Consider the following 14,934-nt stretch of genomic DNA (forward strand, 5'->3'; position numbering starts at 1 on the left):
GACAAAGTCGCAGACTTTTGATCGCTTTGCATTGGGCATTTTTAATCTGTAGCTCTGCCCTAAAAGAACGCACGTACCTGAGCCCGCCTACTATCATTGGAAAGGTAAAATGATTGGCTAGAATCCAAAGTGTATGACATCGCAGGAAAAAAAAGAAAGCACCGAAATAAAGCACCAAAATGTGCGCTGCTTTTCCCTAGGTCTTAATGCTCAATTCCAATTTTTTTGATCAAATCCAATTTTTTGTTTGCTTGTTCACACTACAACTAAAATGTGACAGCAATCGTGCTCTAGTCTGAACCCTCAAAGTGGCCCGCATGCGCAAAAGAAGACGTCACACACAACGCGCTCTGTTTAGACCCAGACCAAACAGTATTGTTTGACTGATGGCCCTTAATATAAAGACTTGTTTCAAACATTACGTTTCCCAACTTTGCTTTAAGTTATAAAGTTATTTTGCTATTATCCTTATTGCTGGTTTAGAGAGGAGAGGTGCTTCAAAGGATAGTTACTGATTTCTGTCAGAATCTGCAGATTTTACAGTACAAATAAAATGTTCACATTGTCTTCCCAACAATTTTACTAACATCTACACGGGATGGCCAGGAAGCGTTCACGATGTCTTCTCCGGCGCTGATAATTGGCATCTGTCTTGTGTCAGTGACGTAAAAGACGGATTTAATGCGACATGACCGTTCAAACAGCAGTCGCTTTCTAAAACATCAGATATGTATCGGATTCAGTACCACATACGAAAGTGACCCACATCGGATTTGAAAATATTGGATTTGTGCCGTTCACACTGTCATACCATGACCGGATATGGGTCGCATAGGGTCAGAAAAGTCAGATTTGATGTGCTTTTGCCTGCAGTGTGAACGTAGCCTAAGTAGGCCTATACATGCTAATAGATAGTTTCTTCTTTGACTTCACAAATGATCTAATTTGTGGCTAATAAAGTAAAAAAAAAAGTAAATGGTAACATATATATATACTGTATATATAATTTCATAAAAGCAGAGACATTAAATTCTGCATGAAATTGCAAATTTCAGTACCAGATAATCATAAATGCCCCCTGCAGTAGTCTGATGATTAACAAATTCAGTTTTTTACATTATTAATGTTGATAGACTACTTTATACTTAATATGCTGACTTTACCTTCATTATAAGATGCAAGTCTGTTTTGCAATTACACACAAACTTTAAGGGCATCAAACATTGCTCAAAAATGTATCTTTTGAAAGCAAACCCTGATATTTTTGTCATTTTAACAACCCGGCTGATCTTCTCCAGCTACAACAGGATTCAGAGGGACTTTATGAGCATACAGTAGATCCAGTAGATCATGTGAACTTTAATTAAAGAGCATCAGATATGTTGGCTCATGCAGAGATGACATGGGAGAAGGATGGACAGACTCAAGCAGCTTCATTTAGATCTAATTTGTTTGAATGGCAGGTCATTTTCAGAGTGGAACTTGAAGGGTTTCATTACAAAGTGTCATATATCTATTCTGGGTGAAGGAGAAGCTTAACTTTTCAAATGCAATAGTGATTATGTCCTCAAAAGCTGAGCTATTTTAATAGTGGAGGTTCTTCAGCTACCTAATAACGTCTGTCATAATCTGAAGTGAGTTTCACTTTAACCAAAGAAGGTTTAAGTAAACCGCTGATACCTGCTGATATTTTGGAATTCCTCTTTAATTGTAGATCAAATGTACGCATTTTTGCAGAAGGACTTTTGTGAAGAAGGGCGATTTCTCAAATAGGTATCAAAATACCAAACATAGAGAAGATATAAGTGTGCGGGAGGTGTCGTACTCTGTGGCCTCATTTTACCTGACACCAAGTACACATCATTATACAGCACAGGGGAGATCCCTCTGCGCGTCTCATTATTATCAACAGGAAACCTGCTTTGAGTCACTCAGAATGGCTTCAGAACATCTGACAGTTTGACATGAGGACACAAACTTTTGCTAATTAAGAGTGGAAGAAGATGTAAGGTGGACGGAATAAAGACGGAGAAGCTTAGGTGTGAGGTTTAAGGAAAGACCACTAATGAGTGTGCCTGACAAACGACTTTCAACAAGTTAGCATGACTGCCATCAAAATCTACATGTGTTTACATATCTTCAATCATTTTACAAAACATCTCACAGCACCATGATTCTTGCAAGACACCATAAAAGGGAACCAGTGTCCAAAAAAATGGCAGCAACTCTCTTATAACTATTATAAGAGAGAAAGAAGAGTTTTCCCCTCTACAGTCAAAGTTTGATCATTTCTGCTAAGTAACAGCCACATTTACTAGACAATGATTAGGCCTTGTCCTTTGTTGGAGTCACAATGGCACCAACAGCACCTTTTCACTGAAACCTCTTTTAGATTCCATAATTCAGCCTATCTTGTAAAAAACAGAAAAGGCAGCATCCCATCACAAAGCAGTGATACCGGTAATGACATCACCATTTTTATTTTCTCAGAAGAACCATTTTCACAGGGTGTTAAAATTCTCCCAATCAATTGGCTTTTGTGTAAAAATGACCAGATTCCCCCTTTAGGGAATCATTACATTAGGGACACTGAGGATGTACACAGTATTTTTTAAAGGCTAGGTTGGAAGTTGTTTACAAGGACTCTGAACTTGTGTGACTTTAGTTTCTCCTCTGCAAAGCTGAACTCTTCTTTGTGCAAACCTTTAGACTGTGCAAACACACCTTCTTTTTGCTTACAAAACATTCTTTCAGACTAGTAGGAAGAAAATGTCTGTTATCCATGTTTAGGTGTTAGCTTGCGTTGTCTGGTGAATATTTTAATGCAAACTTGTGCATCTTCCCATAACCCACCAAATCTCGTTCTGTCTGTTTATCTGCAAACTCCTCCTAGACCATACGGAGTTGACTCATGTGCACGTCACATGTGAAGGCTGGATGTGGCTCGGGAAGTAGCCACAACCAATGGAGTTTGGTCATCTACCAATTGGAAGGCAGACAGCGGTCTGAAGCTGGTTCGATCTCCGGCTCCTTTAGACTGTTTGTTAACATGTCCTTGGGCAAAATCCTGAACCCTAAGTTGACCCTGATGCATCCATCCGAGTACTACCTCATCTAACAGCTGAGTGATGATACAGCTTTGAAAAGTGTGAGACAAATGGGAAGTGGAGAAGTTTTGCCTTCCAGTTTGTGTCGGATTCACTGCAACAATGGAGAGCGGCTGGAGTGTGTGTAGTCCATCACTTCCATTCAAACTACAAAAATAGCAACATGCTAGTAACCAAAGCAATCACAAGGTGGTTTTTGCCAACCAGATGGGTAATACAAGGTTTTTTCCCTAGCAGCAGGTGGTTGTTAGAGGGTCACTGACTGGTCAGCAGTCCTGTGTAACTGGGGTTTGGTCAGTATTTGGCCTTATTTACTTGACCATATACAGTCACCATGATTATCACACCACCAAAATAGTGGACAAGTTAAAGTCACGTGGTCATGTGTCTGCAAAACATCAACAACCACTTATTAACAAGTCCAGATAACCCTTCTGTAGCGTTTATGTGCCCACAGCATCTTATAAAAGCATTCTATCATTTTGATTTCTCCACAATAACATCTAACTTATATTCACAAGACTTGAATTATGCCTGTCATATTGTGACGCCATTATGTTACCCAGCAGCCACCTACCAATCGACTAAATGATGCACATGTAGCAACTGTAGCATGATTTGTTCTTCTTTAACAAACCTTTAGGTTTTTCTGTTATTCTTTCTTGTAGACATTGATAGCAGCTCGTCCACATGTCTTAGCTAAACTGTCTCCCTTTTGCCCTTGTTTCATGGTTTATCGCCACCTCTTTACTAATCCTGAACTTCCCGGGGCAACGTTAAATCGAGTCAAATGTATTTAAGAGCACATTTCAAGATACAAGAACACCAGAATACAGGAAATGATGTGTTTGATAATGAGAACTTCCTGGAAGATATGTGTAATGCTGAAACGAATACTTCATTCATGTCCTCTTATCATCAACTCTCTTCGCGATGTAGCAAAGCATACGAAGGATGTGAAGGTTGCAGTTTGAAGCTCTCAATCATCTCATCAGTGAGGTGTTTAATGGACTGACTGTCCTTTAAAATGTACCATAATCTGTTTTAAATGTGGGCTATCAATCATTTGGGACGAGGAGGTGTCACATCACATGAGGCAAGTCAACTCTTCAGATGGAGCATGGAGGTAACGTCCTTTTCCTTGGACAGGCTTTTACTTCCCAATCCAAGATAATATGAGATCAGAGCCAAGAGTACATTTTACTACCAGCATGGAAGCATGTATGTGCTTTCCACTGCTGCCAGAAACAAAGAGAGTAGCAAACGAGATAGTAGAGAGGCAGCGAGAGAGAGAGAAGGAGGGGGTGGTCATAAACGCAGAGAGGGAAGACAATCCCATTGGCTCTGCTTTCATCAGATAGGTGGCACCGTGAGCTAATCCCCAGGCTTAGCTGTATGCCGCCCAGCACGGCACCCAGCCGGGTGTCGCCGGGGCCACCCTGGCAGATCTGGCGGGCCATGTGGCTATCCCAGCATCCCTAGGGAGCTTCACAATCCCGCCATGTTGCATTTACCTTCTGTGCAGGTGGCCTCGTTGGCCTCTCGCTGGCTACCAAAAGAGTTATAGCGTAAACTTTTTACACACTCTGGCACCAAAAAACTGAAGACTGTTTGTACTTTCAAACCCGCCGACAAACCGGATCCGTGTTAGTAAACTGTACATCACATGCGTTTTCCGACATACTTTGAGGCTCTTGGCATACTTTCGCAGAGCAGAACCCCCCAGAATGTGATTCTTATCTTAAAGTACAGACAGACAGGCGGCGAAAAGCTCCGGCTTTCGGAGCGCCAGAGTTCAGGCTTTTCTCGAGGTTACAGCTGCAGTTTCTGCGTGTTGGCAGCTCCACTTAACAATCTATCAACCGCTGCTTTCTGTGTGTGGGTTCAGCTGTAGAAGTCACAGCCTAATCTTAAATATCCATCCAGTCAAATGGTTCTATTTTGAAGCTGCATGTTGACTGACAGGAAAAACAGAGAGCAGCTTCACCTTTATGCACTAGAGTACAAAAAAGTGCATGGAGAATATACAAACTGTTAAACAAATATAGACTCAACGTGCTGCTTTTATTTCACTGTCGTTGTTTTTCTGTTGGGCTAAATTCACCATAATAATCACTGTTAATAAATATGAAAGTTATCCATTAACCTTTAGCTCAGGCACTTGATTTCATACATCTGTCGCAAAGGGACTGAAAACACCAGAATTCAAACATTCAAAGAGCCTGGTTACCTAAAGTTCAGGCAGTTGCCCAATTTTGTCAAACTGGTATGTGTCACTATGGCAAACAAGAAAATGAAGATCTCAAACACCAACACATCATGCCACGATCTAAAGAAGCAGCTGAGAAACAAAGTCAGTGACATCTGTCAGTCTGGACATGGTTGCTGAACCTTCCCAGGAGTGATCGGCCATCCAAAATTACTTCAAGAGCTTCAATGACTCATCCAGGAGGTCACAAAAGACCCCAGTACAACATCTAAAGAACTGCAGGCCTCACATATCTCCGTTAAGGTCAAAGTTCATGATTAAACAATAAGAATTCAATAATCATCCATGGGAGAGCTCCAAGGAGACAACCACTGAGACCTCTGAGAAAATATACCGTGGACTGATGAGACATGACTATTTCATGAACTGCCACGAGGCTGCATCCCTGTCCACATGTTCACGAGTACATGTTTAAGAGTGAAACAGGATTTCTGCGTCATGTGGGCAAAGAAAACAAAGATTTTGCCATCAAACCTCAAAGGTTTGCATCTTTATCACCTTTTCTAACCTTAGAACGTGTTATTGTTTTTAGCTTCTGATTAGCCAACATTTCTAGATTTTTATGGACAAATTGTCACCTGTTGCTTTGGCGTGCTTGACATCGTTTGATGTGTTTACAAGTGAACTGAGATACGTTTCAAATTAGGATTTTCAGACTAAAAAATACCTGACGTCATTGGATATGACAGAGATACAACAATATCCTAATGCATTATATAATTTCATATAATTAGTAAACTAAAGACATAAATGAACATACAGTATCAGATAATTAATTATTTGTACAAACCATTAGTTAAACATTGTTTGTTAAGAGTAAAGTAAGCATTCAGTCAAATCTAATAACCTCTCAATTTACAATTGATTTGTGATATTCTAAAATCTTAGAAAGTGTTACCTTATATTGTGTTTATTTAAAGATTATCCATTAAATTATATATTTTGGTCTCATATTTAGGATTGTTTTAGAAAAATTATTTGCTTGTGTTTTTTACCTTCTCACCTTCTTACTAACTGACGGCATGTTTCTTAAAGCTCTCGCGTGTCTTACATAATCATTTGCTTAGTTATCTCATTATTTAGATTGCTTACTTACCTACACAGTGCATTCTTTTTTAAAGCTCCTCCATTATGCATTACTGTTACATTGTTTTATTTTATTTATCCAATTTTATTATCCATTATTTATTCACATCTGTTTAATTGCTCACTGCCTGACTTCATTTTTATTTCTGTGTGTACGCTCACTCCTGTGTGTGTGTGTGTGTGTGTGTGTGTGTGTGTGTGTGTGTGCATCTACAGCCGTCCTCCTGTTGGCTGATTTTAATACTGCTGATAGAAATTAAGTCTCATTCTACTGTTGCTCCTCATTGTGAGCTGTTCCGCCACGAAATGCAAATGTAAACATTACACCTACACAATACCCGTAATATTTCAGTGTGGTAATCCTCAATCAACAGGCCCCACTGGGGGGAAAACAGGCCTCTTGTGCGTGCTGGCAGCGGGCCAGTTCCTTCCTCTGTACCAAACACTGAGCTGAGTCGGTTGCTTAGTGAAAACAGACAAGCCAAATCGGCGCAGAGTGACCTATTTTGTTGCCGTGTGCCGCTGGGAGTGTGTTTTTCCCTAAACTAACCCCTGCCTGCTCGCTCGCTGAAGCTGCTGCTGCTCGCGCTTTCGTTTCCCTCTCACCTCTGAACATTCGGCGTGGTGGGGGGGGGGACTGAAAATTGCCTGCCTGGTGGATGAGCGGCCTCAGCACCACCACACCTACTGATGTGGTCCGAGCTCTTCCCCTCTTTGCTCTCCTCCCCTCTTCAGAGGCACCTAATTATGAAAACCCTGACTCATTTACATGGCTATGTTTGATCTAAATTACACTCCAAACCACACCAAATTAGGATCATCTGTGAATGTAAAACACTTTTTTTCCTCTTTCTCCCCCCCCCCCCACACACCCTCCTGCCCTGGTCTGTGTTCTTGCACTGAGCTCTGCAGGGCACATGTTCAAATGATGAAGGGGTGGGGGGATTTGCAGTTTTCCAACGTCCTCTGGAGACCTGAGCTCTGTCCCACCCCGCCGACTGAGAGGGACCGGAGTCACCCACAATTATCCCAGGATCTGATCTGCACCCCCACCCATCCCACACCCAAATTAGACTGAGCCTCCTCTGACTGATGCGACGTACAGGCAGCGCATTAATTACAATACGCCAATGGCTGGCCCGAGCTAATTGCAGACGCTTATTATGCATTCATGTTCTCATAATGTACATCATCTTTTCTCCACTCTTCTGTCTCATTCCAGCCTCGGCTGTTTGTTTTACTCTATTATCAACCCATATAGCGTTTTCTCAAATATCTCAGAGCAGCAACAGTGACGGTTTAGTGTTTTCTTTTTTAAAACCTTCAAAACTCAACAAACAGAAATAGATTTTTATTACAGTGCATTCAAGCTCTTGTTTTCCTACAAGTTCTTCTATTAAATTCAAACTTTAGTTCAGTTTGAAATGGACCAAGTAACATTAATAGTTTTCTAGTTAGCATTTAAAAGCAAAATTTTTATATTCAACTTTAATTTTTGGCATTTAACTTCAATTCACAAACCAGTTTTCCATTAAATTTAAAATTCTGGTTATTTATTTATGAATTTGCAAACATCATTTAATCCGACTCACTTCGAAATTGCTGCAAATTTTATACAGCAATTTACATTTTTTTGCAAATACAACTAACAGAACAATATCAACAGCGAGATGGAGTTCGTTTTTATTGTATAATAAAGCATGCACAGACTCTTGTTTAGGTTGAAATCCATCATTTGACAGTGTTGTAGCTGTTATTCCATTTATCATGTCAGGTTCAGGTTTTCAGTTAAAGCTAAGTAACATGACTCAGACTCCTTTGAGGATTAACAGGGTAAAAAACTAATGTATGACATCACTGATAATGACATCACAAGCAACTTAAACTGACTGTTGTTGTGATTTGGTGCTATATAAATGAAATTTAAATTAATTATGTATTTCAACATATTTGGGAGAGATTTTTTTTCATTAGAAAGTCTATTGAGTTCAAACTTGTTGCAGCATCTTCCCCTGTGTAATATTGTTATATCCAAGACCCTGCCCTAATACTTCACTGAAACATTTCCCTGTCCACACCACCTGTGCCAGGTTACAAAAGTTGAGTGGTGCAATGGTAAGTAAAATGGGCCTACAGACTCCTCTAGCGATTGATGAGCATTCATCTTCAGGGTGGCTGGTAAAATGTTGAGAGCCAGAGTATTCCCCTAACCGTGGGGCGCAAGAAGGAAAGGAAATGTGACAAAGCTTCTATCTTTCATAGTTTAAAAAAAGGACAAGAAACTGAATGAATTACAGTGAAGTGTAGTTCTACATTTACAGTAAGAAAGTGTAAAATGACACTGTAATAACAGTCACATTGAACACTACACTCCAGTTAAATGTGAAATCATTACTTTTATTGCTGTTCGATATTATTGCTAATGTGATATTCAATATCATGTGCTGTAATTAGTTGTCAAGTGATTTTTTAAAATGATTTTTCTTTTACTTAGAAATTAATTTTTATGATATTTATTACATATTTTTACCTCAGATATTTTTTATTCTGCCATTAAAATTTTTATTTTTTCATTTTTAGCAACCTTTGATAAAAGTATGCTTCAGAATAAATACAGTTGAACTTTTTCTTATTTTTTCTTATTTTATGATAAATTGATAGCATTTGTTATACTGAGTCATGAATACCAACAATATATTTTTACACTATGAGTTCCTTATTGGACTAAATTTTTAGAGTGCAATGCAAAATGTATGCAAATTTATTAATTTTAACCAATTCACGATCACGCATGCAGATTACTGATTATTCAATGCCTAAAATTTACATTTGCATTTTAAAGCATTCAGTTATGTTTCAGGTATTTTTTAACTTTGCATTTAAGCTTTGTAATTAAATAGGCTTTAACATTGCCGTCCCTGCTGTAGACAAGTCTGTTGAATTACTGTAATGCGCTAGCAAATCAAGCTGACAGTACATTACTGTAAAATAGAGACAAACATGTAAAATAGTAGCAGTTGTGCTTTAGTCTCTTCTATAGTTGTCATAAAAGTGAGTATTAAAGCTAAGTTAGCAAAACCAGCTGCATTAAGTGACAGAACATTTTACACCCTGCGTCCTTTTTTAAACCAGAACACACTCAAACGTTTTAACTTTAAAACTTTTCCTAATAATTCATGTTGGTGCAAGTTGCTTTGATGACGTTTTGGTACAGCTTTCCCCAAAAGACATGGCAAAGTTATATTTTAGGAAGTTTTTAAAATCCACTTACATAAGTTCCACTTTTCTCACTGTCTTACAAGTCGTTTTCTTTTATATTTGTTGTTACAGCGGAGATTCGATCCATTAATAAGTTAAGCTGAATATACATCATTTATCATTACTGCATTAATGCAGTTGATGAATATTGAATGAGTCCTTCCATGCTGAGATGCTGCAGACTTTAAAGTCTGAAAAGAACTATCCTGACATCTCAGACTGCAGGTAAAAGGCAAAGCAAATGTTCGGTATTTAGAGGCACTAATAGAAAACTGATGAGCGCCTCGCTGCTTCTTCTCATTAAGCAGGCAGGACTGAAGATCTGTCAGCGGTCTGTCGAAGTGACTGACAGGTGCCGAGGCCTGAAGAGGACACAAGTGCACGGCTGAAATATACCTGCCTGCGGCGTGGACGTGAAAACAAAGAAAAAAAAAGCTGCACACTGCACCTTCAAAGTTCAGGCAGTTGCCTCTCGCTGCCATTTGGAGCCACCAGAGTGCTAAATCTTCTGCTGCAGCTTTTGACAAAAATGGCTGATTACTGAACTAAGATCAAACATCTCCCCACAAATCTTTGAACAGGCAGCCAAACTACGGAGAGCACTGCTATTCTGAGAAGTTTGTTTTCATGCCTTCTGTTGTGGTTTGACTGGGCGGGCGAGCCGTGCCTCGTTCCCCCAAATCCGCAGAGCCTGGATCCAATAAGCCACAGTATCTGAATGCGGCGGTGTGGTTGGCAGAGGCAGGACGCTTCACTCTACCTACTGTACCCCATTCACTCTTGAGGCTGCAGCCCATAGGTGCTTTTTCTCTTTCAACTCTCTTCCCCTGAAGACTTAATTCGCAACAAATGTTTCTAGCCTTTGTTCCTTTCCTCTTGATCCCAGAAAGCAAAAACATTCCTTAAAGACAGTGAACCTAAAAACGTAAACCCTACAGGTAAACAGCAGCTTAGCCTCAAAGTTTCCCTCGAGTGGAGGACGGTGCTTTTGTTGACACAAGTCTTCTTGATTTCAACCGTCATATCAATTCCTTTCGTTTGCAGACCTGGAAACATGCAAAGCGAATTGCCCCAGATAAAGTTCAAACAGGTCTTGACAGGGTTGTCGAGGTTAAAAAATGAATGTAATACCGCTGGATTCTGGCTAAGCCGTGCGTCTGTTTGGTCCAAACCGGAGCCATAATTTGATCAAACACATCAGTTCTGCTCTTCTGTCTTTTGTCATCTCTCTCCTTTTTCAACCTCCAAGGAGGTTTGCTGTAGCTTTGAGTTTATTTGCCCATACACCGCTGGAAAAAAAAGAAGAAGAAGAAGAAAGGAGGAAAAAAGAGGGATACAAACAGAGTGCGGTTGAGGCAATGAAACCCCGAGGGGTTTATAAAAACATCTTAGCCTAAAAGAAGAAGAGGAAAAAAAAGAGGATTAGATTGCTGCTGTCATGGAAAATGCCTGTAACTGCAATTTGGGTGTTTTTCTTTGCGTACCTGAACTCAAACTTTCCATGGTCATTTCATGTGCTGCAATATGTTAAGAACTATGTAACCATGGGCGAGTTTTTAAGCCTGTAACTTTACTTTCGGTAACTTTAAATACACATGCATGACTGAAAACAGGGAAGCATGTTTTTGCAACACTTAAGTGGATTTTTTTTTGTGGTGTTTCTGATTCTGAAAATGTGGTATACTGAAAAGTGTCTGCAAGTCATCAAGTGCAAGCAATATTATATACACAAAATAATTCTGTTTTTATACTAAGGACGTGGTTATAGTCCAATAATTCTCTGAGATAGATAAGCAAAGACAAAGACATTTAAGAGATTACTTTTGTTTGCTCAACATCACAGCTTATTACATTTATGTGAGACATTAGTTTTCCTGTAGGGAGGTCCAAAATTTGAGATTTACATAAAAGTCTAAAGAAACACTTTATACATGTCAGAAAACGATGGCAGAGTGACAATATTAAACTGTTAATCATCATCTTCTGGGTTCGGGATGTTTTGGGAGGGTACATTTCCTTCCCTTTGACCCCTGCATTAGCATCTGTTGTTCTCTGTTACTGGTGAACTGGGCCGAACCAACTACATCTCTCCCCAGACTTCATCTTCCCATCCTGCCAACATCTGCTGCACCATCATTGGCACTGTGTGTCCTCTAATGAGCGTAAATAGGCAACTTAGTCCACAGCAAATCTAATGTGCATTACTGCAGCTCAATCAGGGCCACTGTAGTCAAAATAAGTCTGTTTTTTTCCAGCTGTACTAATTTACTCTTGACGATATGGATCTTTTCTGAGACATTCCTACATGACCACATGCATATGTGAAAAGGAGTGGAGAGGAGGGACGTGTGGTGTACTAGTGTGTGACTAGTACACCACACTGAATGTGTTCAGATTTAAGCACAATAGACGACAGTAAACACTGGCCTTACAAATGTTATGTGTGTATTTAAGAGCAGCACCAAAAAAGAGTAGCTGAGGCAATCATAATGTTTATGTTTTAGTATGAATCTGGCAACAAAAGTTGGAAATATGTGGATCCACTCTAAGTTTTCATCAAGGTCTCGACCTGCTTGTTTTTACGGAACAATGTGTATTCCCAGACTAGTTGGCAAGCGGTTGTTGGAGTTTGCTGCGTGTTGCTGGGTGAAATTGGAGCCAAAGACTGTGCTTTATCAATGACGTCCTTGCGATCTCTTTGTTCACTAGCAAATTGCCAGAGTCTCCCATAGTCGCCGATTTGTCTGTAATCACTTTACATTTACTCTCTGACTGGTAGAGAACCTTGAAAAGTGAGGCCTTCAAAGTAAAAGTTGTTCCTTACTGGCTGCAACTAACACATTCCAAAAGGTGCATTTTCCTTGTTTGTACCATACGTTTCACACTTTCAGAGTCGTTTGCAGACAAGTTGGTCTTGTCTATGCAAGCTACTGGTGGCCAATCATGAGGAGGCCACAGCTCTTTGTGACTAATTCTCCCTAGCAGCAGCCAACAAACACCAACCAATGTGGGAATACTGGTTTTTCCCTAGCGACCAGTTTTTGCCTCATGGTTGCTAACCGGTCTCTAGGCCAAATTTAGTAAGTTAGAAGCAAGATGTCACTTTAAAAGAAGGATTTTATTAATGCACAAGACTTCATATTCATTAACTAGCTGTAGAATACGTGTGTGCAGAACAAGAATCAATATGGTGCTAATATACATACTAGCAAACAGCTAGTAACTGGTGACTTTATGTGCTTTGATCTAAACAGACTCTTTCACAATTAAAGGTTCCCAAATATTCACCTCACAGGTTTGTTTAATAATAAAAGCATCTGCCATTAACATTATTAGGTGTTTGCATAGCAAAGCATAAGATCCATCTTTATGAACTCCACCTGGTTTGACCTGGCCCATTTCAGGTCTGTACTGATCAAACGGCAGCCTCTCGGTGCGGACGTCCTCGCTCCAAGCAAAGTCGTCATTCCAGCCGTGTAGAAGGTCTCAACAGAATTTCACTGCACATCCATACAAAGCAGCAAAAAAGAAAAAGGCAGTTTCAAACTTTTTTGTCTTTTTTTTCTGGTCACACTTTAAAAAAAAGACCATCAAAGTTGTAGCAAAACAAAGTATTTCTGTGTTCTTGCTTTCTGCTTCATGTGTCATTTCAATGACTAACTGTAAAGGAACCAAGATCAATCTGCTGCCAATTTTTTGCCAGAATGCATAAAAAACAACTTGCAAAAAAGGCAAATCTGTAATCCTTTGTTACTTCCCTGAGGAGCACAAAGTGAAATATTTTCTCACTTTTATTATTTTAGCAAATAAACAAAAGCTGAGACCAACCAAACCCCCTTAAGGTAAACTGAGAAAGAGCATGTTAAAAATCATAAATTTAGCAAAGAGGGGAAGGATGGAAGGGTTCCTTACTATAAGATTTCAAAACTCCAACGCTTCGCCTGCTGTGTTCGACCTCTTTGCATCTCAATTAGAGACATAGGCCATGTGTCAAAATGCCAGTCAGTGAAATGTTCTTCAGCTAATGCCTCCAATGAGACGCATGTTAGAGGCCCCGCTAGTCACCTTTTGATCTCCTCAGCTGCACTGAAGCTGGGATGGTTTGTCATAGCCAGGGGCGCTGAGAGCCACCGAGATGGGGACGTCCCATGAAAATGTGACTGTCAATGTGCCCTCCTCAATTTATTAGGCGGCCCTCAGAGCACCGAGGCGGGATTCTGACCCTGATAATACAAAGCCTAGAGGGGAAATGGCATCGAGAAGCAAGATCCACATCCTGTTGTGCTGCGGTCAAAATGAGATGCTAATTAATTACCATTGGCATCTTTAGCAATGCGTGTCAGCTCCTATTTGGTGTATCAATCTGTTACGGGATCAAACTGAGGCGTGTGAGGAACCAGCGACGGTTCCTGGATGCACATGCCTCGCCCCGAGGTCACAGCAAATGCTGACTGCCCCCCCCTTCCTCACACACACACACACACACACACACACACACACACACACACACACACACACACACACACTGCCATACCACCCACACCCCTGATAAGGACGAGTTTAACTACCCCACAGCGCGAAATAACCAGAATGAATCCGATCACATTATGGATCAATAACGATGAATCCAGCCACCGCTGAGATCTGTCACTTTGAACACACTGTGACCTGGAAAGGCCTTCTGCTGATCTAGAGACGCATAACCAGAAGTTTCTACGCATCTGTATGGGTCTTCTGAAAGAAATGCATTCCGGGTAAGGCTTAAATTAACAAATTAAAGGATTAAAGAATCACCATATTTTATGTAACTTCCAAGAATCCATTCATTTTAATGCACCATTTTACAGACGCATTTAATCTTGCTTTACTGTTACACCAAAAAACATGTTTCCTGCTAATTGAACTTGACTGGAGCTGAAAAAGGAAGCCAATCCACATGTACCAAAAAACTGCCGTTCCTCTAATGTCCACCTTAAAAATCCTCATAGATTCCCATGTTAAAATGTCCAACTTTGCAGCGTTAAAAAGGATATTTACTTTTTTGACCTTTATGGCTATTTCTATCATATCCTTTTTAAATGTTGTAAGTCTTCCACCTGGAAACTGGAGTTAGGGGCCGCTTTAGTTGACAGGTGTCCCATCATAGGCAGCTATAGCCAATCAGCTTCTCCTTGGAGGTGGTCCTCCTCCTGTTGTGCCATGGATCTGTGGAGG

Source organism: Haplochromis burtoni, unplaced genomic scaffold (genome assembly GCF_018398535.1).
Source record: "Haplochromis burtoni strain Fernald_Lab_line unplaced genomic scaffold, NCSU_Asbu1 Contig_39, whole genome shotgun sequence".
Taxonomy (NCBI): domain Eukaryota; kingdom Metazoa; phylum Chordata; class Actinopteri; order Cichliformes; family Cichlidae; genus Haplochromis; species Haplochromis burtoni.